This window comes from Protopterus annectens, chromosome 9.part0, assembly GCF_019279795.1.
Source record: "Protopterus annectens isolate FY-2018-M chromosome 9.part0, PAN1.0, whole genome shotgun sequence".
Lineage (NCBI taxonomy): Eukaryota > Metazoa > Chordata > Ceratodontiformes > Protopteridae > Protopterus > Protopterus annectens.
Window position 1 is genome coordinate 1,502,579,839 of NC_056743.1, and position 22,979 is coordinate 1,502,602,817.

At 43.4% G+C, this 22,979-nt stretch overlaps 1 protein-coding gene and 1 non-coding gene across 2 annotated transcripts in view; one reads left to right on the top strand and one right to left on the bottom strand.

Annotated features, from left to right (window-relative positions):
* CAMSAP3 (calmodulin regulated spectrin associated protein family member 3) overlaps nucleotides 1-22,979 on the top strand; it is a gene marked incomplete in the record, with an annotated part of 1,204,937 nt that overhangs the window by 289,861 nt on the left and 892,097 nt on the right.
* On the bottom strand, nucleotides 7,117-7,189 carry TRNAM-CAU. Its single transcript has one exon. It is a non-coding gene; the product is annotated as a tRNA-Met (tRNA).

Sequence of the window (22,979 nt, forward strand, 5' to 3'; positions counted from 1 at the left end):
CCTTTTGTTCTAGTTAAGGTAAAAGGCATTTACTGCCCAAAGTTCTTTTCATGCATACCTGAAAATTTTTTTGAGATCATTACGATCCAGGGAGGAAGCAAATAAGTCTTTCTCTGAAGTTCTCCACACCAAAGGCATATTGTGAAACACCTCTATGTCCAACTTTCACTTGATTGGAAAATGATGTTCTTAGCTGAACTGCTGGGGATTTTGTGTGGGCTGTGGGAATGTAGAATTTCTGCAGGCGAAGGTTCCTTTGGATAACCAAGCCCCAGTCCATCATGGCAAGTCTACAGAGTTGGTAATAATGCATTTTCCACCCACACCCCCATTTATTGGGATAATTTTCAGTAGTCCTTGCTTCTGGGTGGTGAAGTGCATATATCAGGACCAGCATCTCACAATGATTTGTTTGTTCCTGCGGTGGTAATTCAGTTTCCCCTAGGCCTTCAGGGTTCCTGTGTGGTTATTCAAGCAAATTTCAACACATTTGTGGTCAGTGTTTGGCACAGCTTGTATAAATCACACAGGACATCACAAGATTGGCTGGTACATCATTTGTCCTTTATTATCCTGATTCATTTTGGATAGTTTGGATGATGGACAGTGTCTTTTCCAGTGCATGAAGATGTCGTTAGTATAAACTCATAAGGTAATGCTGGATTTTTTTTTTCCATATAGGCTGTAGAAAAGAGGACTGTTACTACAATGACTGACCTGTATCCGCTCTGCTTCATGATGCCTCTTGCAATCAAGAAGAGTCTTCTTGCTCGCTTTGCAAAGGGAAGGGCACAGGAGACTCTGGCTTCTTTCTGATGAAGATGTAGTGTGTTTGAATACAAGGATAACTGCTGCAGTATAGACTGCTTCCTGCTAAACCCCTTACCCTGGAAATTCTCGAGTAGAGACTCTCTTCTCTCTCTCTCTCTCTCTCTCTCTCTGTCTATCTTTCGCTACTAATCTGCCTTTTGGGTCTCCACTGGGGAGGGAAGTTTTTGTTGGCTGGGCTATTTTAGGACTGCTTTATAGGTTCTGATTGTCGGGCACATTTGTTGCCAACCCCTCTTGCTCGCTCACACAAGTGATTTGCTCTCCCTTTTCTACCATGTTCCTTACAATGCTCTCTGTGTGGTGAGGAGACTAGGCTGTTTCCAGAGAGATCTAAAGCACTGGGCTTAATGGCCAGATAGCCACTTGGAAATAATTCCCATCTACAGTGAAATATACTGCACCAGCAATCCTTGTGTTTGAACATCAACTGTTGATGCATAGCTTACACACAGCTAGTTTTTTCTGAGCACTACACTGCATGTAGGTAGTCCAGGGAGAAAATGCAAATCTGGGTTACTACATTGTAGGGTGGAGTTGTCTTTTAAGGAGTATTGTATGTATAGATGTAGCAGCTTCTCTGATGCAGTAAACTTCACCATTCATAATTGCACTCTGTGAGAAAAACTGGCTTGTTCTAAAGGAATAGTATTCAAACTGAGAAAATGCCATAATTGTGTAAATAAGCGACAATTAGTTGTACATAATAGTTAAGTTTGTGGTAGTGTTGGTACAGTACTGATCATGGCAGAGAATGGTACAGTGCTAGGCGTGCTTAAGAATGTCTGAATAAGATGAGTTTCTGCAACCCTGTCTGAAGCGAAGTATGTGACATAGGTTTATTATTTTTGAAAATGTTTTTGTTTCTTAGAACACCAGCTCAACTACCCAGTTGTCAAACACTTTCACATATTGTACTTATTTGACTGCCTGCACTTTTAAAAAGTCATTTTTTGTTTAAATAATTTGTTTAACTGTTGTAGGCTACACACTAAAGTGCAATAGCCTTTTCTGATAGTTTGTTGTCGTTTAAAGCTGTTTTAAGTGTATTTTTTACTGTTTTTGCCTTATCTTTTCAAAAAAACAAAACAAAATTCCTTGTTTCCTGCCTTTCTAAGCTAGTATAGTCCAGTTTTCAGGCTAGTGCTGAATTCAGGGCTGTGTTACAAGTTTCTGAGTTACCCATACCTTACTTGGATAGAAGGAAGTTTCTCTGTTCACCTGTGAGAGAGGGGAGCGTTGAGCAGCCTATCTGTCCTTGGAGGAGTGGTTCCAGCCAAGAAGTTAGTAGTTTATTGGCCATTTTGGGCTAATTTCTATCTTTCATTTCCCTGCTATAAATAAACGCGTGTGCACAGTGCCGGTTAGCTAGGGTTAAATTATTCCCAGCTCCACTGAGTCTCCTCTTCAGTTTTTCCCTTGAAACTAGTCTAACTCTCAACCTAAGCACTCAAAAAACACCCTGTAGCCCAGCACTTGCTCAGACCTAATAGCAAGCACTAATATACCCTGACACTTGATTGCCCAGCAGGGCAAGGCTCTTTATTCACCCTTCACCAACCAAGCCACTAAGCAGCTCACCCTGCTATTTAGGCATGACCAAAGGGCAATTTCAGGAGTACTCTCCAGTCCAGCTGGTGAATCTGGGTATTCTGAGGCAATGTTAACAACTGCCACATGTACACAGACAGCCCTCTCCTCCTACCACAAAACACTAACATATGCAAGAGATGCAATTATACAGCCAAACTGGAGGCTAAGCTGTCTCCTCCCAAGACTGGAACAGACAGTCGAGAGGAGAAGGTTAACGCTTGCAGCATGCCTCTAGCCACACACAGACCTACTAAACCAGCACTGGCAAAAAATACACATAAATACACAAAACCATACTCGTAGGCTCTAAATAAAAACCTGCAAAAGCATCAGAGACCTCCAAAGCAGACACCCAAACATCTGCACCTCCCGTCACAAACAAGACAACACATAAAACACAAGATCAGTGTGCCGCACAATCACAGGCCTTAAGGCGAAGTAACATACCTAACACACTAGTAATAGGTGACTCTGTAGTCAGGCACACTGACGTCCCACTCACTAGGCTGGACAAGCAGAAGGTTACTTTTAGCTGCCTGTCGGGAGCAAGAATCTGCCACATAACACAAGCACTCAGGTCACTCCAGAACAAATACAAATATGACTCTGTCGTCGTTCATGTTGGTGTGAATAACCCGAGACGTACCTCCCTGGACTACATGAAAGAGACATGGAAGAGCTCTTTGATCATGTAGCCCAGGCTGGTATGACCCTGAACCTGACTAGCATCCTGCCCTCACCAAGAATGATACCTCAATATAAAGGAAAAATTATCAGTTTCAACAATTGGCTAAGCTTCTGGTGTCATTCAAAGGGGATCCATTGTCTGTCAGCCTGGGATTACATGCTCGACAAGCCACGTTGCTTCGCAAGAGACTGCTTGCACCTGTCATCTCTAGGCTTTCGAATACTGGCCAAGGCTCTTGCTGCCCCCATAGTGCCTTTATTTTGCAAGGCTCAAAAGTCAAACCCACCTCCGTAAACAGCATAATTAACAAAAAACTGAGGGTTATGCTACTCAACGTCAGGAATTTAAATCTCAAAATGCACGCGCTTGAAGCACTCTTCAGTATGGAGAACGTTGGCATCTGTGCAGTAACTAAAACTTCAAGGCTCCAGAGAGCACCCCAGCACTACTGGGCTACAACTCATACCACACATTTCGGCCACAGAACATGGACCGAAACACAAAAGGAGGGGGTGTATTCATATTCATCAAGGATACCTACACCTCCAGGTTAGTGGCGCAACATGATACCTCTGAGATCATCCATATACAACTAACATCAGGCAAATCTGCAATGCAAGTTGTGGCCTGCTACAGATCACCCTCCATAACCCAGGACCACACTCCACCTTTCTGGAGACACTGGAAAACATGAAGGTCTTACCGAACACCCTGATCTTGGGTGATTTCAATTACCCTACCATTAACTGGGAAAACTACTAGAGTACAAACTCCCAGGCCCAGCGCTTCCTGGAATTCATCAACTCAAACGCCCTGGATCAGCTGGTAAACTCTCCTACCAAAGGTGAAAACATATTGGACCTGGTCATCACAAACATGGGCGACAGGTGTTCCACACTGGAGGTCAACCCATCACTGGTTAGATCAGACCATAAACTAATCACTCTGGATGTCCACACCCCACCACTACTCCCAACTAAGGAAACCACAGTAAAAAAACTTTTCTAAAGCAAACTTCACCTTACTTAAGACAGAGGTGGTTAGTTTCACAGCCCCCACACTAAAGGATAATGCTGCCCAAGATGTAGAAACCTTTGCAAATGCACTCTGTGAGCACCTGCAAGGATGCATGGATCATGCCATCCCTAGCAAAACCAAGACTCACTCTTCTAAGAGAAGGAAACCAGTCTGGTGGACCCCTGCCATAAACAGGCTGTACAATAGAAGGACGAAACTAGTTCATAAAAAAAGCAAATCCTAAGAAGGAAAGACATCCCTGATCAGTTATCAGTAAGAAACTAATGTCCCTCATAAAATCTTCCAAGGCTAACTTCGAAAGAAAAATAGCCAAGGATTCAAAAGATAACCACAAAGCCTTCTTTAGCTATGTTGAGAATCTAAGTGGCAACTCACAGATATGCACTGAACTAGTGCAAAATAGCACAAAATATACTGAACCTACTGGTATTGCCAACATCCTGGCAGATAGATTCAGTGCAAACTTCACCCCCCTCTCACCCCGAAAAGGTCCCACAACAATACTGGAAAAGTGTAGTGTCCTGGAAATCACAGACGCACAGGTGCCCCTCTACTCATCACTCATCAGACCCATCATAGAGTACAATGCCCCATTTGGGATGTACCTCATAAGACACTTCCAACAGCTGGCGAGACCACAAAAGTACCTCACCAAGAGGATTACTGGCCTCAAACATATGTCCTATGCAGCCCGACTGAAAAAACTCCTGCTGTACTCAGTGGCATATCACTTACTCAGAGGTGATCTCTGTCTAACTTACAAAGCCATGTCTAACTCAGAATTGATGGACATGCTCCACCTAAAGAAATCCAAGTCACTGTGAGCCACATGCTCTAGTGAGCTAAACCTCACCACAACAATAAATAGAACATGCTGGAGGGATAGATTCTTGTCACAGAGACTCCCCATGCTTTGGAACAAAATTCCAAACTACATTAGGCAGAGGCCCTCATGAACGATCTTCAAGAAAAACCTTGACGAGTGGATGGGTAACAGAAAATACCCCCCTGGGATCACTTCATTGGCTCTGCTTGACAGAGGATCAGTTAAATAATCAATGGGGCGGCGAAAGCTGACACACTCTGGCTAGGCTTATAAATACCCTCGGGCAGATAGCCTAGTTACCTACCTATGAACTTTTCAAACATGACCCACACCAAAGGGGGTAATGCACAGTTAAACTAACATTACACAATATATTTGGATAAAGGAACAGCTGTGTACATTAATATTGCTGTTACATAGTTTTATTCAAGTTAATTTCTTTAGACTCTTTCAGTTTGGATGCAAAGAGTTTGGACTTGCATGAAAATAGGAATAGTCAACATTTTGACATTCATGCTTAAAGAAAAACTACAAGTGAGAATGTACATCAGGTTATAGAGGCATTCAGAGAGGTGGCTATTGTAGGAGTACCGTAATTCTTAATCATGTTAACAGTGTACTTTGTATAAAAGCATCAGCAGAAAACATCTCAATATAGTCACAGATTCATAGGTGTTTAATAGACTAATGACCACAAGGGCCATTTTAGGCCTAGACATGCATCCCAAATCTCCGACAAGTTCTGATACCCTTGATAAGTGTAAGCATGGGCCTGGGAGATGAACCTTTTACAGGTTACCTGTTTGTATTAGAGACATAGGTGCCAAACCAGGGATGAATTTCCATTTTCCCATCCAGTTGTCCAAGTTGCACTTGAATTGGGTTAGGGAGGAACTCTGCTTCACATGGATTTGGGAGCCTGTTCCATTGACAGGGTAGTCTCTGTGATGCATAGCTATCTCTCCAATAGGTCCTATTCATATCACAGGCAAGGTTTAAGTCTTTACAATGGGTAATTCTGGTACTTTTTGTTTTGTGGATATGCAGGAGGTCCATCAGAGTGGGGTCTGATGATGCCCTGTATGCCAGGCATAGATCTCCTCTCAAGAGCCTCTAGGAGACAGAATACAGGAATAGGGCCTTGAGGCAGTCTGCATAAGACCTATTACTTGTGCCCTGTATTCTTTTAGTGAGGAGCCTCTGTGGACATTCCAATTGCTGGATATGCCTGGTTAGGTACATACCAAAGGGGGCGTTGTACACAATGACAGGTCTGATGAATGTAGTATCCAGTTGAACAATGACTTCCTTGGACTTAGATGTCATACCTTTGTTTTTAAGTTGCGCAAAATAAAATGTTTTCCTCACCATTGTAGACACATGATGATCAAAGGCTAGATTATAGTCTGTGTGTCCCCAAGTCCCTGACTACTCGGTCAACTCTAAGGGGTGTGTTGTCAGTATGATAGTTAGCAGGGATGGATTACTTCCCAAAGGATACTATTATGCATTTCTTAGCATTTAGTTTTAGCCCATGGCTCTGATGTCAGTTGTTTGCTGTGTCAGCCCCACGTGGAGAACATTTGTGCCAGTGTGAGATTTGATGACCTCTCCTAATTTGCAATCATCTGCAAATTTAGTCAGCCAGAGACCCCTGACATTGGCCTTGACTTCTGAGAAGTAAATGCCAAAAAGAAATGGTCCAAGGACTGATCCCTGAGGGACTCCACTTGTGACTGGCCTTTTTGTAGAGGTGGACTCCCCAAGTCTAATTTCTTGGGTCCTTTCTGTGAGCCAGTTGGCTATTCCCTGGATGACATACAGGTTTGTACCTAACCTCTTGAGTTTTTCAACAACGCCCAAGTGGGGTATTGTGCCAAATGCCTTGGCCAGGTCAAGGTAGGCATTGTGAACGATTTTTTCCTCATCCATTGCTTTGGTGACCTTCTCAAAGAAGTCTACCAGATTGCATGGGCATGATCTGCCCTTGACAAAACCAAAATGGGTTGGGTCCAGTGTCTGTAGGTTTACTATATCTCTAGTGATCATGTCCATGATAATTCTTTCTATGGCTTTACATACAAGACTAGTGAGACTTATGAGTCTGTAGATGGCCCACAGTTGTGCAGAGGAAAGTTGAAACTGCCCCGTGTGAGGATCGAACTCACGACCTTCAGATTATGAGACTGATCTGCTACCTACTGCACTAACAAGGCTTCAAATCCATTCATATTCATCATCCAGGGTATAACATTTGTTTGTCCTGGAGGTCTTGCTCTAATGTTTTCAATTTCTGTAACATCTGTCTTGTAGAGAAGAAAATTATCATTTTGGGATTGTCTGATATGGTTGACGTGCTGTTGGATTAACAGTAACTTGTAGTGGATTTTTTGGTGATGTCTGTGTATACAACTGTATTTCAGATTGACAGAGGTCTAAGTAAGGAATGTCATTGCTTCATTCCCTAAAGCAATAATAACTACAAACTCTGGCTTTCAGTTCTGAGCTAAAGTTGCTAAATTTTAACAAGGAAAAGGAATCGCTGGTGTTTGGGTGGGAGAGGATTATACATGCTCAGAGAATCCCTGTAGTTAAAAATGGAACATTTATTTTAGTCCTCATTTGTCATGTGTTGTAAAAGTCAACATTTGTATCTGTGAATGTAAATATTTACAGTTAGGGCTGTAAGACATAAGGGCGCATATCTAAAGTACACTTAAAAATGCAGTAAGATCTGGATAATGTCTTCATTCGAGCCAGTCTTGCAAAGACAATTCACATTTTATTAACTTTTGACAGTAGTATGTGCATCTTTCTTCCAACTGAATCGTTTTCTCCAAGTTTGGGCCTCATAACAGTGCGCTACACATAAAAATATTTTTCACTGACAACTTTGATCATGATACTAGATTTTGACACACAGTACTTCATAAGCTTGCTTTCTGAGGTATAAAATGTAAACAGGATTGCTGTTTAATGTCTGATGCACAGGCAAACAGGTAAGGGACAGAACTTCTCGGTATATGACCTACAACTGTTTGTCTTAACTCTGTCAGACATTTATGTCAAGGAGTCAAGTCTAAGTGCCTGTAACGTCTTGCTGCTCAAGACTCTCAACATAAAAACAACTTGTGCTGTTTGGAGGGGAATGATTATTGATGTTAAAAACTCAAACTGCTTTATGTTGTGAAGAGAACAATAGCTGCTATAGTAAGTCTGAGGAGACAGAATGCTGTATTATCCGTAGGGAGGTTTTCATGGTCAAGAATGACTGAGGGCATACTTTGCATTGTATAGAACAAATCTCCCCAGGCCTAGGAAAGGGAAGTTCTAGAAAAAAAAATTTATAGGTTTCAGAGACTATGATGTATGCAGTCATTCTATCTCTAAAAGCGAATGACAGGGAGGGGAGAAAGCTATTTTATATCTGTAAGGGTCTGGAGCCAAACTGTATCAGTAAAACATTAACATGTGGTGTGGATATTGGTTTCTTAACATTGTCAAGTTAGAATCTAATCTAACTACATGTAATGGAAAAAAAAATTAATTGTAGAATAATAATAATAAAACAAAAAAATGCTAGCCAAATCAGATATATGCTGTCGGTATTCCAATACCCTTGGAAGTGAACTTTTACATATAATTAAAGCACTATAATGGTAAAGAAACTTTCAGAAAGAGGAAGAATTTTCTTTTATCGAACATTTATCGTAATGTCACTGCTCCTGATATATAGATCGGAATACTTGGGACATCTTGCATCAGGATGTGTGTGTGTGAGACTTTCATGGACAAGATGACACTGTTTATCGAGGTAAAAAGCCATTAGTCTAGAGGATTTAGAAAGTTTAACATTTAATTCTTTGTGGACCCCAGACATCTAAGACTGGGTTAGTGCATGAGGCATACATTGCACTAGGGTTTGCTGTCTTCATTGCATCCGTTTTAGCTAATATGGTTCATTGTAGTGTTTTGCGTCAGTTTAATTTTCCCTGCTGTCTTTACCTTTTATTCTCCTACTTGATCTGTTAGTGTGGTTGAGTGACTTTCCTTTCTGTCATTGAAGACAGTAATGGTGGAATGCAGCACCAGAATTCTGCAGCTTTTATTTTGAGACAATGTTGTTAAAGTGCGTGGATCTGATTCCCAGGATAGGCTTCACTCCATTGTTCTGAACAAGTTTTGTATAGTTTGGTGCAGGACAGTTCTGGAGAAGGTCACAGATTCACTTCTGACTGTCTGAGTTGTCATGTTACTCCACCTTTAAGGAGAGTTCTTCATTGCTAAAGGCTTCTGTTGTCAATATAGGCTAGAACAGTCTCATTCCTTGATATGAATGGTCCGCTTGAAAGATTTAGTCATCTCCCCTTGTATGTATTATGCTGGATGATTACTAGAGGCAGCTTGTGATTCTGAGTCAGTTTTCTTCAGCATTTTCTTTCAAATTGTATGTGCTGCCATACAACTGATATGCATGTTTGCAATATTAATCTCTTGTGCACGTGTGAGCACACACACACACACACACACACACACATATATATATATATATATATATATATATATATATATATATATGTGTGTGTGTGTGTGTAATCTAATTCCAGACCAGACCAGCCTGTTTCCCATTTTGGCAGTCCCCCTTAAAATACCCTAACCAAAGGGCTCTCCTACCAGAAGGACGCTACCCTGCAGAAACTGTGCCCATCTGAAGTCAGACCACAACAAACTACTAAGATTAATACTCTAAACCTAAACCTGAAATCTTGGTAAATGTACACTGCTGACCTGGGTCTAAAGCACTGTAGTCTGTCCCCCTTAGTAATTTGGCTCCCTCTTTGTTTTAATTAACATTTTCCCCTAGTACTCTACAATACTACATTTTTAAGCTAACAAATACCCTGAATAGTATACTAACATACTGGTTTCCCACCCTAAAACCCTGAAAATCATACTCCAAAACGTATTATCTACAACTACTACTACTTACCCTAAAAAGTTTAAAATACAGCTATTGCACTAAATCTTTTAATACTTACCTATGGTGCCAGGAAGCCTTAGAAAACACTTGGTCAGTGTTGGCCCCGCTTCGTTCCCTTTCCTGCCCCCAATTAACACCTACCCCCAGTACCTCTGCATTTATAGGTACATAGGTTGTTATAGCAGGGGGTGTGGCTATCAGTATCCACCTAACATACTATCTGATATTGTTAATCCTAGTTCATTCCTTATGCCTGGGTTATCGGTTCCGACCTCGGAACCAAGCCAGCCATCTTCCAAGCTTGACAACCACAAACTCTCAAGCTAAACTATTACCCACAATTCCCCTCTCCCTGTTACCTCAGATTTCGTTTGCCGCATCATCATTCAGTCATGTCAAGCCACTTCTCTTGAGCTAAGTAAACTTCTTTGATAATACTTTATCATATTGCAGTTATTCTCTGTTTTAAACTTTTTGAATAGCCATCTCTTACCCTATCGCATCTAGAAACTCTTCTTACAGTGAGGTAACTCCTTTACCATCGTTGGTAAATTCTTTCCTGCTTTACCTTTGGGTATTTCGTGTACCATTGTTGGTACCTTCTTCCTTCCTTTTCTTTCTTCCTCCTATCATGGCAGAGAAAAAAGGTAGTCCGGGATTTAAAAGATGTGTGGATTGTGGGCATAAATTGAATATTTCGGATGTACATGCATTATGTGTTTACTGTTTGGGTGTGCCTCACTTGACTGTTGACCCGCCTTGCGGGATTCGTGCTAATTTCTCTAATAGGACTTTGGTGGAGAGGAAAAATAAGCTGATTTTAAAGGGATTACTTAATCTTCCTTTTCAGAGGCTATTTCTGGGGCGGAGGCTTCAACCCCTCCTCGTTCCCATAGGAAAAGAGATGAACACAAGAAGGCCAAGTCTCTCCCGTTGTCTCCTGCTGGGGACAGCCAGGAACCAAGACGTAAGAAGGCCAAACTTTCTAGTTCGGATTTGACTTCCTCGGCCCCGAGGCTTTCGGTGCCTAGATCTTCGGCACCACCCATTACTTCGGCACCAAGTTTTATTGCCCTATACCCCATCAGAACTGAGGGGCCCCTCCGTTCAGACTTCCTTATCAGCACCAACTTTCTCCTCGATGCAGACATTTCCAGCATCGATGACTGTTCCGACGCCAGCTTCTGCTTCGACTCCAACTATTTTCATGGCACCGACTATTCTCTCAGTACCGACTACCTTGTTTTCCACACACTCTTTTGGCACCTACCATAGTGCCAACTACCACTTCGGCACCGACCTCGTTGGTGCAGACCTTACCTTCGGCACCGATCTCCTCTGTGCAGACACCAGTAGTACAAGCCTCTACGGCTCCATTGTTTTCAGTGCAGACGCCTATTTTAGCAATGTCTAAAGACCCCTTTGTGGGCACCGAGTTTCCTACATCCTTGAATAGACCTGAGTCCCCTTCAGCTATGTCTGAGAGATCCACTAAAAGCCTCTCGGAACATGATGTGGTGCGCCTTGTGGATTAATTGCTTTTGGCCAGAGGTATTCTACCCTCCAGGAACTACCCTTCCTTTGGAGGTGACCACCCTTCTCCAAGGACTCCTACTTATTCTCCACCTTCGCTGCCTTTGAAGCCCCCTGCTGTAGCACAGACTTCCCTTACTTCATCTCCTTTCATGGACCTCCCTAAGGAGTCACAGTTGTCTTTGTGGCAGGAGAGACTTGTCACTCCAGTCACTGCTCTGGATGCTAGCTGTGATGTACATACTCCTGTTTTTCACAGCCATCCATGGACTCCGAGTCAGCAGGCTGATTTGCTTGAGCAGGGTGTGACCTCCTCAGTTGGACCAGCCTTCCAACTCATGGAGAAGGCTCTTACGTCTGTTGGCGATCCTGTGCTATCAGTGCCCCCATCCTCCTCTGGACCGCAATTTACACAAGACACCTCTGGCAGACACCAGGTACAAGGGTCTCAGGACACACTCCCACTGGAGGCCCCTTTTGCACTGTCTTCCCCAGATTCTCCCCTGAGGAAGTTCATCACAAGAGTTCGTGTAAGAGGAAGCACGTGGACTCCCCAGAAGAGTCCCTCACGGAAGACGGACTTTGATGATGGGGAAGGGTCCCCTCGGTCACCCACTGAGGTATCCTTTGGAGATATCCTCGAAATACTTAAGCAGAGAGGTGATTGGCAGCCCTCTAACCCAACCTCTGAAGAGTCTGTGTTCCTGCAGGCCTTTTGTGCCCGGCCCCCTACCTCTTGGGTTACTCCACCTGCCGACTACCTTGTCCGGCTCGTCCTGTAGCGTGCATGGAAGGCTCCTGACGCCGTTGACGCCATTCCCCGCAGGCCAGATAAAATCCTGTCCCCTCCAGATAGTGAGCCTCACTGGTCCAAAGGTCTTCCTGTAAATGCCTTGGTGGTGGCGGCCGCAACAAAGAAGGATCTGGTGGAAGAAAGCCAGACTGTCCACCCACCCAACAAAGAGTCCCGGGTGCTGGACAGATTAGGGAAACGTACCTTTGCATCAGCGACCTTTGCAGTCAGGTCCCTGAATTATATGGCACATTTTACCAGGCTTCAAAGAGACTTAATTTCTGAGCTCTCTGAAACCTTGGCCCAAGCTGTGTCTGATGAGGTCCGGGACAAAGTGAACTCAGTTAGCCATCCTTGAATTGATTTCTAACTCCTCCATGCATCTGATTTCTCATGCATCAGAAGGAGCAGCTAGAGCAGTGGGTGCAGGCATAGTCATGAGACTGCATGCCTGGATGCGCTTGTGTGATTTCACGGAACCTTTCAAGGCTTCCTTTCTGAATGCTCCCATTGAAGCCTCTTCGTTGTTTGGACCCAAGGTTAAAGACACACGGGCTAGGTGTGAACAGGACGGTAAGACCCTTTCTGCCATGGGTGTCCGCTATTCTTCCTTAATGGGCTTTCTCCAGAAACCAGAAGAGTGGGAAGATGTGGCACAAAAAGTCTCAGGGTTCTTTCCATGACACACGAGCTGAGTTTTCCCCTAAAGGCAGAGGGAGAAACTCATATGAAGTCACCCCTTTCGGGACAGAGGAGGTCTGCGTAACCAGGGTTCCAGAAATTCTTTCTCTGGCCAGTCCTGCCAGCGCTCCTGAAGAGCGGCCCAACTGCTTTCCTCTGGAAGCAGTTGGAGGTCATTTTGCTTTGTACCCTTCTGCCTGGCTAACCATTACCACCAATTCTTTGGTATGAGAGATAACCAGAGGTTATCATATTCCCTTCGATCTTTGTCCTGTCCCACTAAGGAGCTTACCCGACGTTCCACCTAGTCAAAGGGTAGAAGCAGCATTAGAGATTTCAAAGCTGCTAAGAAAAAGTCATCCAAATAATCCCACCAGACCAGATAGGATCCAGATTCTACTCAAGATTATTTTTAGTCCCAAAAACGACCGGGGACTGGAGACCAATTTTGGATCTCAGTGTACTAAAATTCGTAGAAGTACAAAAATTCCGGATGGTCACAATACAGTCTATCCTCCCACTCCTGGAGGCAGGTGATTTGGATGTGCTCTATAGATCTTCAAGATGCGTACTACCACATAAAGGTGGACAGACCATCGAGAAAATTCCTTCGCTTCCTTGCAGGAGCCAGTCATTACCAGTTCCAAGTACTGCCCTTCGGACTCACTACAGCCCCCAGAGTGTTCACCAAGTGCATGGCAGTTGTCACAGCTCACCTGCGACTGCAAGGATTCTGGGTGTTTCCATACCTAGACAACTGGTTCATCACCGCCCCCACCAGACATGTATTGGAAAAAGCCTCAGCATACTCTCTTCACACTTCAGAAAGGTTCGGTATAATTATAAACTGGCAAAATTCCAACCTATCCCCATCCCAATCCATAGAATTCATTGGGGTCCTGTTGGATACAAAGAACTGCTCGGCATCGATTACAGAGCACAGAATCTTAACTATAAAACAACAACTCATACCCATCCTCTCAAGGGAAAGATCGACAGCACATTCTGTTCTCCAGCAGTTGGGTTCCATGGCAGCTTCCATCACCATTGTCCTCCTCGCGAGGTTTCACAGGAGGCTTTTACAATGGTTACTACTCACCCAGTGGTACCCTTTTGAGTTTCCACTCTCATCCCAGATTCGGGTGACTCAGAGATGCAGACAAGACTTGATTTGGTGGATGTCACAGAACCCATCACACTGGTCTCGCCCCTTCACACCCCAGCAGCCCAAAGCCACAGTGACTGCGGATGCCTCCCTGATGGGGTGGGGGGTGGGGCTTTTTCAGGGGAAGACAGTCCAAGGCACGAGGTCGGACCTAGAGGCTTATCTGCATATAAATGTCCTAGAACTGAGGGCAGTGCTTCTAGTGTTGCAAGCATTTCATCCCCTCCTTCCGTCAGGAACTATTGCAATACAATCAGACAACATGGCTGTAGTCTGATACATCAGCAAACAAGGCGGAACCAAATCCTACCCACTTTGTCAGGAGGCCATGAGGATATGGCAATGGGCGATGACTACCAACCGTTTTCTTTTAACAATGCACATTCCCGGGACTTCCAAAGTGATAGCAGACAGATTGAGCAGGTGCATTCTGCAACCACACGAGTGGTCTCTGAATCCTCTTATAGTGGCAGAGATTTTCAACCGCTGAGGTTTCCCTTGCTGCGACCTTTTTGCATCCCCAACCAACTACAAGTGCAGCAATTATGTCGCCCTGATTCCCCCTCGGGGACAGTCACCCAGGGATGCTGTACTCCACGATTGGCCCTCTGGTCTACTTTATGCCTTTCCCCCTCTCCTGCTCATTCCCCAGTTCCTGAAGAAAGCCCGCCGGTTAAAGAGCAAGATAATCTTCATTACGCCATATTGGCCTCTGCAAATTTGGTTCCTCCTCTTATGGCCTCACCTGCTAGATCAACCATGGATTCTCGATCCAACTCCAGATTTGATCTCCCATCCGCAGAACCTGATTCACCCCCAACCTGAACAGCCTGAAGCTCACAGCTTGGCTCCTCCACTTCCAGTGATTGCCAGGCAGACTGCTCTTTCTTCCCCAGTACATGACATTCTTATTGCGTCTCATAAGTCTTCCACCAGAACTACTTATCTCAGCAAGTGGAAAAGGTTTACCGTTTGGCTGAAGGAAAAAGAGATGGACCCTTATTCAGCACCAGTGCCAGTAGTACTGGAGTGTACCTATCCAGTTTATTCCAATCTGGCCTGTCTGCTACTACCATTCGAGTTCATTTGGCCGCGAAATCTAATTTTCACAATGGTGTCCATGACTCCTCTCTTATGTCACACAAATTATACAAGACCTTTCTGAAAGGCGTAAATCATTTGAAACCCCCTTTTAGAGAACCTAGCCAGCCATGGGATCTGTCTTTAGTCCTGCAGGCGTTGACTACAGCTCCTTTTGAACCAGCTTTTTCATGCAACCTCAAGTTTCTTTCTTGGAAAACTGTTCTTGGTCGCCATTGCTTCTGCCAGACATATCTCTGAACTTCAAGCTGTATGCATCAAACAACTTTACTTAATCTTTCATAAAGACAGTGTCATTGAGAACTAATCCTTCCTTCCTGCCAAAAGTGATCTCTGAAATGTCCATTAATCAATCCATTGAATTGCCAGTTTTCTTTCCCAATCATTCTAACAGAGGAGAGTATTGTCTACATACCCTTGACATTCACAGGCAAATTTGTTTCTATCTGGACAGAACTAAGGCTTCTTGCAAATCAGATCAGCTATTCCTGGCCCTATACTTGGATGTGTTGTTTCTAAGGTCACATTGGCTAAATGGTTAAAAGACTGTGTAACATTTATTTACAAAACTCACAATATTCCTTTGACTACAGCCGTTAGGGCTCATTCCAGTAGGTCGGTCGCAACTTCTGCTGACTTTCATGCTAAAGCTTCTTTACCTGACATTTGTGCAGCTGCAACTTGGGCTAAACCCCATACCTTCATCAGCCTTTACAAATTGGATTTGGCCTCCAGAGGAAGAGCGTCCTTTGGTTCAATGTTGCTCAGGAATGTCCTTCCATGAGAGCCTCCCAGGAGTAAAGGTAGCTGGGGACTCTGTCCCAGGCATAAGGAATGAACAAGGATTAACAATATCAGATAAAGAAGTTATGTCTTACTAGAATGTTCCATCTGTAATGTTGATCCTCGTTCAGTCATTACGACCCTCCCTCCTTCCCCCTCCTGAGGCTTATAGTGGATCTCATTATCCGGTTCCATTAGGTTCTTTGACCAGAGGTAGCCTCTACTTCCTTTGACTTGCAAACTCAATCTGAGGTTACAGGGAGAGGGGAACTCTGGGTAAGAGTTTAGCTCGAGAGTTTGTGGCTGTCGCGAGCTTGGAAGATGGCTGGCTCATTTCCGAGGTCGGAACCGATAACCCAGGCATAATGACTGAACAAGGATCAACAATACAGATGGAACGTTATAGTAAGACATGCCTTCTTTTTATCCATCCCCAGTCCATTACTCCTAAACCTATCATCCTATCCTCTGGTGTTGAACCACCCAAACAATACAGCCCCTTAACTACCACACTCCCCCACTCACAGTGCTATAGTCCTCCTTACTTACCATTTTGCTGGCCCCTTATCTACTCACATTGTACGAAAACCAGAAACTCACTGGATATCAGTACCCAATAGGCCATACTCTCACCCCAACTACAAGTCCTTCCACCTTTCACCAGTCTTACAGTACAGTGTCCAGCCCTGCACCTTGCTCTTGCTATCAACTTGCCAAACCCAGAAACATTAGTTCGAGATTAAAACATTATTATAAACTCATAAATAAACTCTTAAAGCTCATCACTAGGTTTATACCTAGCCTAACACTTGGTGGTGGCATCCACTCCAACCCCGGCCCATCCACCTCAGTTAAACCTACCCCCCCCCCCATAATTGTAATCCAAGTTATAAATCTACACTTGATAAGCCAGCTAACTCTCTACTGGCCTGTCACCTTCACATTAGACGTATTAACAAACAAGATGCATGAACTCCATACATTCCTAGCAATCTACTCCCCTGAGATTCTCTGTTTATCTGAAACCTGGTTAAAACCTAGCATTTCACACAATGAAGTGCTACCACCTGGGTATAACATATACAGACTGGATCATGCTTCCAGGAAAGGGGGTGGGGTAGCTGTTCTATATAAATCTGCATTGAACATCACCATTGAAGCTGTACAACCACCTCAAATTAACAACGCAGAGATTCTTGCCACCAAACTACAAATGAAGAAAAATAAATGTATTTATATCATCTGCATGTATATCCCCCCAGGTAATAATGTAGCTACACTTGAAGATGCCCTTCACTGGCTAACCTGTCACTACACCCAAGAAACCACACTACTCTGAGACCTCAATATAGACTAGAACACCTGTTCCTCAGACTCTCCAACCACCCATGTCAACCTGCACGCATTCTCACAAGTCATCACAACCCCTACCAGGACAGGTAAACCAAATCTAAAAGAAAGCTTACTTGATTGGGTGCTTACAAATAGTTAACCCAAATTGTACACCTCTGGGACCCTCCATGATGACCTAAGTGATCACTTTCCCACCTATATTATTAGGGCACAAAGCCATTAACCCCCAACAACCCTTACTTAGGATGATAAGGAACAAAAAATACTTTAACCCCACCAAATTCCAACAAGAGCTAAACTCATGCAAATGGTCAATTCTAAGACATCTCCCCTTAGATGAAGCAGTTGCATACTTTAACAACAAATTCCTAGAAATCCTTGAGACTCATGCACTCGTTCATTCAACAAGAACTAAAACAAAAACTGCACCATGGCTTTCCAGAGAGTCTAAACAGAAAATCACCCTCCGAAATAAGGCATAGGCATTATGGAGAACTACTAAAGACCCCCAAGACCATATTAAATATAGGCAAATGAAGAATGTCACTAAAACGTCCATTCTACTAGACAAAAAAACTACTGTTATAATCTACAGGAAATAAATCATAAGCCTCAGAAGTTCTGGGCAGGCATAAATAAACTATTACATGCTAGACAAGCTTCCACCCCAGTCCCCGCAGCCACCATTGATAAACCTTCTGAGGAAGTCTCTGAAAGTTTTAACCATTTCTTTACTGAGACCATATAAGCCTTAGCAACCCAACTTACCTCCCAGCCCCCCCCCCCCCGCGTCATGAAATAAATACCCTCAGAAACCAGCACACATTTAGAGTCCAACCAGTTGCCACCTCCCTCATCTGTACCTTGATTAAAAAAACTGAAACCAACTACACTTTCCGCTGACCAACTCTTTGCAGATTTCTTACAAATAGCAGCCGATGCCATTGCTTACCCCATCTCAGTACTAATCAATCGAACAATAGCAGAAGCCAGAATCCTTTCTATTTGGAAAATATCCTATGTAATCCCACTTCACAAAGGAGGTAGCTCTGCTGAGTTATCCAATTATAGGCCGATAGCAATACTAATCCCCACTTGCAAAAATTATGGAGGAATGTATCCATAGACAATTCATGCGTCACCTAACTCAGAATAACCTCATGGCAGACTATCAGCACGGCTTCCGACCACACCACAGTACTACTTCAGCCCTTTTAGCCTTCTCTAATGCCATAAACCATAACCGCAATAATAACAACATCTCCTCAGCCCTCTTCTTGGATCTCTCAAAGGTATTTGATATGGTGGATCACCAACTACTAATCCATACCCTGAAAACTTTCTACCTAGACATTACAGTCATCCAGTGGTTACAATCCTATCTGAAAGATAGACAGCAGGCTGTCGTTGGGTAGAAGTTTATAAAGTTTGTTTTGCCAAACACACTTGGTGCACCTCAGGGATTCATACTAGGGCCCCTTCTTTTCTCCATCTTCATTAACAACCTCTGTTCTGCTATCTCTACAGTCAGCTGTGCCCAATACGCTGACTCCACCCTGATTTGCTCTGCCACTTCTCCAAATGAACTGTGGTCAGCTACACAAACCACCTTTAACACTATTGAAAACTGGCTTTCTGGTCGTCGTCTGATACTGAATCCCAAAAAAACAAACTGTTGTTATTTTCACCAGCACATAGGTCTACAGCATTCACTTTTACCATTAAATCTAATAACGGCACTATAATCTCCCCAGACTCCTCTACAAAAGTGGTAGGTGCACTAATCGATAATAATCTCAAATTTGACTTGCATGTTACTCAATCTATTAAGACCATCAATAAAAAACTAGGCTCACTTTACAGGATAAAAGCCTTCTTAACCCCCTCCCCCGCTAGATCTGCCATAGCATGCTCACCTACTTTCAACTCTTCTGCATGCATCCCGGCTGCATGCATCCCGGATACTCTCTAATTTAAACAAATCTGTCCTTAACAGACTGTCTGTCTGCTATAACCATATTGCCAGATTTGCCACTGGCCTGCCTTATAGGACTCACCATTGTATTAACCTAAACCAGCTTGGGTGGCTAGAACTACCCATCTTGATCCAGTATAACCTCATGATAACTGCCCATAAGATACTTTACAATCCAGATAATAGTCCTGCTCTTAAAAATATTTTTACCCCCATCATAATCACCGGCCACTGGGATCCTCTAATAAATTACTAGTCCAGACTATCAAAACTAATGACTCTGCCGGTGACTCCCTCTTCACAAACTCTGTGAGCAGATCCTGGAACTCTCTCCCAACCGAAATTACTTTGCTCAACTCCCTGAGCCAGTTCAAGACTAGACTTAAACAACATTTGATAACTAAACTGGCTACGTCAATGTAGCAAACCCGACTAACTCTCCTTGACAGTGAGACTAAAATAGTTATTTTAGCTTACCTGTGGCACTATCCTGACCTTACCTTGTGTAATGTGTTTTGGCATGTAACCACTGTAAATATTGTATCTGTAACTAACTGTACGAGTTAATAACAGTATTCTTAGCTGACTTGTATTACTTAATGAAGACCGACTCTCTGATTTTCGTTAACCCCAGAACTACGATTATTTGCCTGGGTATGTAACCTCTGTAAAACTGTATTATGTTCATTACTGTATATACTGTATTTTAATCTAATTTGGTAACCTTGGAGCTTTTCTCCCCAGGCCTCTGCTGAAAATGGACATGTATCCAGTCGGACTATGCCGGTCAACAAATTAAAATTAAAAAAAAAAAAAATATGAGGGTCTAGCCAGGTAAGATGGGACTGAAGTTAGATGCAGTTCCATTGTTAAATGTGTGTTTGTGGTGGGGGAGGGGGGGGGCAGGTGGAGCATTTGTTTACTGCAGCAGCATCCTGTATGGGTGGCTAGGTTTAGAAGCATAAATTGTCTCTAAAGTTACCTGTACTGATTTGCCTAAACAATAGATAGCAAAACTGGCAACATAGAAAACTCAGAGGGCAGCAACTAGTGCATGCATTGCAGACTATGGTTGCAGATGAAGGTTATAGGCAGAGATCTGTGCCAGTGATGAAGGCCAGCCAACAACAAGCTCATGGTGTCCACCACTGAGCTGAGAAATAATGAGAAGATAGCTACGTGTGCCTCCTCCACCCGCTGACAGGAGAAAATTTGGCCAAGGGATGATGTGGACTGCTAAGCCATGTGGGATGGAAAACAAGGACCACTGGGGGTCTTGGTATTACTAAATAGGAGGAACACTGATAAGGGTCTTCCACAAAAAAAAAATAGGCGGAACACTGATCAGGGTCTTCCACAAAAAAAAAAAAAAAAAACTGCCTTGGTGTACTAATTCCAGTTTACTCAGTGTAAATCCTCCTTTGGCCTCCCCTGAAAAAGCTCAATGCATCAATTTGCTGTGTTCCATTATAGATTTGTTTTTCTTATGGTCTCTGAAGATATCACACCTACTATAAAATAGGTAAATCAGAGTTTATAATAAAGTTGCCCCTTCCTGATGGCTTTGGAGTTGATAACAATAATTTGAAGTTTTCCTGAGTAAGTTAATAACAGTTATGTTTAATGAAGCACTTAAGACGTTACCGGATTATGAGAGGATCATAAGAGGCAGTGTCTGAAGTATGTCTCACAGGTGTTGTAAAAATGCAGTGATCTGTTGTACACGGTGTTTGGGTGGGGGGAGATTGTTTAAGGTACACAGCCTCACAGGGTTTATTAGTCATATTGTGGCACCATTATAATGTCTGTTGAATTTCAGACTTTTAAGTATGAAAAAGTTAATACTTTCATTAGTTTTAAAGTGGAAAATGGAATGCCAAGATACATGGTCAGTGCATTTAATTTTCTTCTCTAAATAGATGTTATTCGTGTTTCACTGTTGCAGTCATCACATTTGGCTTATCTGCTTGCAGTTGCCCTCAATCGGCCTGATTATCAAAGTCTTGGGTCCTGCGTCGGTTGCTGTCTCATCTTCTGTGACGTCAGGTAGTCAGGGGCATAAAGCATGCTGCCGACACCATTACATCAGTCTTTCTTGCCGTGCGATGCCCAAAGCCGAAGCAGTTTGCAAGTGCCGGTCAGCCGACTACTGAAATTTTCGTTTTAGAGTTTCAGAACCGAAGTCTTCATCTAAAGCTAAGTACCCCGTTTGGGAAACTTTTTCTTGCTCTAAACCGATGTCAGCAAAAGTCAATAATTGTATTTCTTGTGGAAAGCAGGTACCTCATAAATATTTTCATTCGTACTGTATTCCTTGCCTAGGGCCCGACCACGACATGCCTCGCTGTCGGTTTTGTGCCTTATTTAAACCATGAGCTATTCGTCGTTGGTACATTTTCACTTCTAAATATTTCAATACTCTATTCAGTTATGCAGATATGTCTTCGGTAAGCCAACCAAATACCGACATTCCAAAAAAACGCAAAGATAAAGACAGAGACAGGCCACCTAGGTCCAAAGCTGCCGACGATGCTTCTCCTAAGCTAGTCGCCAGTTCACCGGTACTCAGTGAGGTGTTTTCGCAGCCCCTGATACCTGCTACTTCAGATTCGCAGGCCTCTACTGAGACCCATTCGGAGTCCGGTATGCCACGAGATGCTTCAACTCTAGAACCTGCGAACGTCTCTACCTTGGATGGGTCCGGAGCCGCTGTGCAGGCACCAGCTTCTCTGGGTGTATTCAGGCCTACTGACTTGCATATTAAACCGATGCCATCTTCTTCTAGGCCTAAAACTCGAACCATGCCTAGGAAACCGACGCCCAGATGGCATGGTCAGGCCTCTATGCTTAAAAAACAAATGATAAGAATGGCTGAAGACCTTATTACTTTACTTTAATCACGGGAAGCCAACTTTCCCCCTCTAAGAGACCTAGGACTGAATTTGCTTATGATACTTCTGACCAGGATTCTGAAATTTCTGTCTCCTCTGATGACCAGGATTTACCCTCATATACCTATGAGGACTCTGATGCAGACTCTTCCTTCTGCTTCTCCCCCAGAGGATTTTTCTTTGGTGAAACCTTGCATACTCTTGGGGAGCATTCTAAAAAGAGGCTTAGAGATTACTTAACTCCTGCCCCAACACAGGCCTTTAGCTATCCCTCCTGTAGATGTTGTTGACTATGCCTTTTTGGAATCTAGCTTGGCCCCTGACTCTTTATCTCCTGCTCCCAGAAAACCTGATGGGTATTACAGGGTTCCTGATTCTCACAAGTTCCTTTTAAAAATCCTACTGCGGATCCTGAGACCTTTTCACAGGGACCCAAGGGCGTTAAGGCTACTACTGCCAAAAATTCTACCCCCTCTGATAGAGATTCCAGGGGCCCTGGAAAGATGGGGTAAGAAGGTGTACACCTCTGCAACTTTGGCCATCAGGGCCTTAAACTGCCAGTTTCAGTTAAAGTATCAGCAGCATGTTATTGAATTGTTTAAACAGAAAATGATGTTGATTCTTGATTGTGCTGAAAATAAGGATTTACAGGATTTAATGCATTCTGCTGAATGGGTTGGAAAACACACTTTGCAATGTGGTTTTGATTCACTAGAGGCATCTTGCAGGGCTGCTGTCACTGGGTCTGTA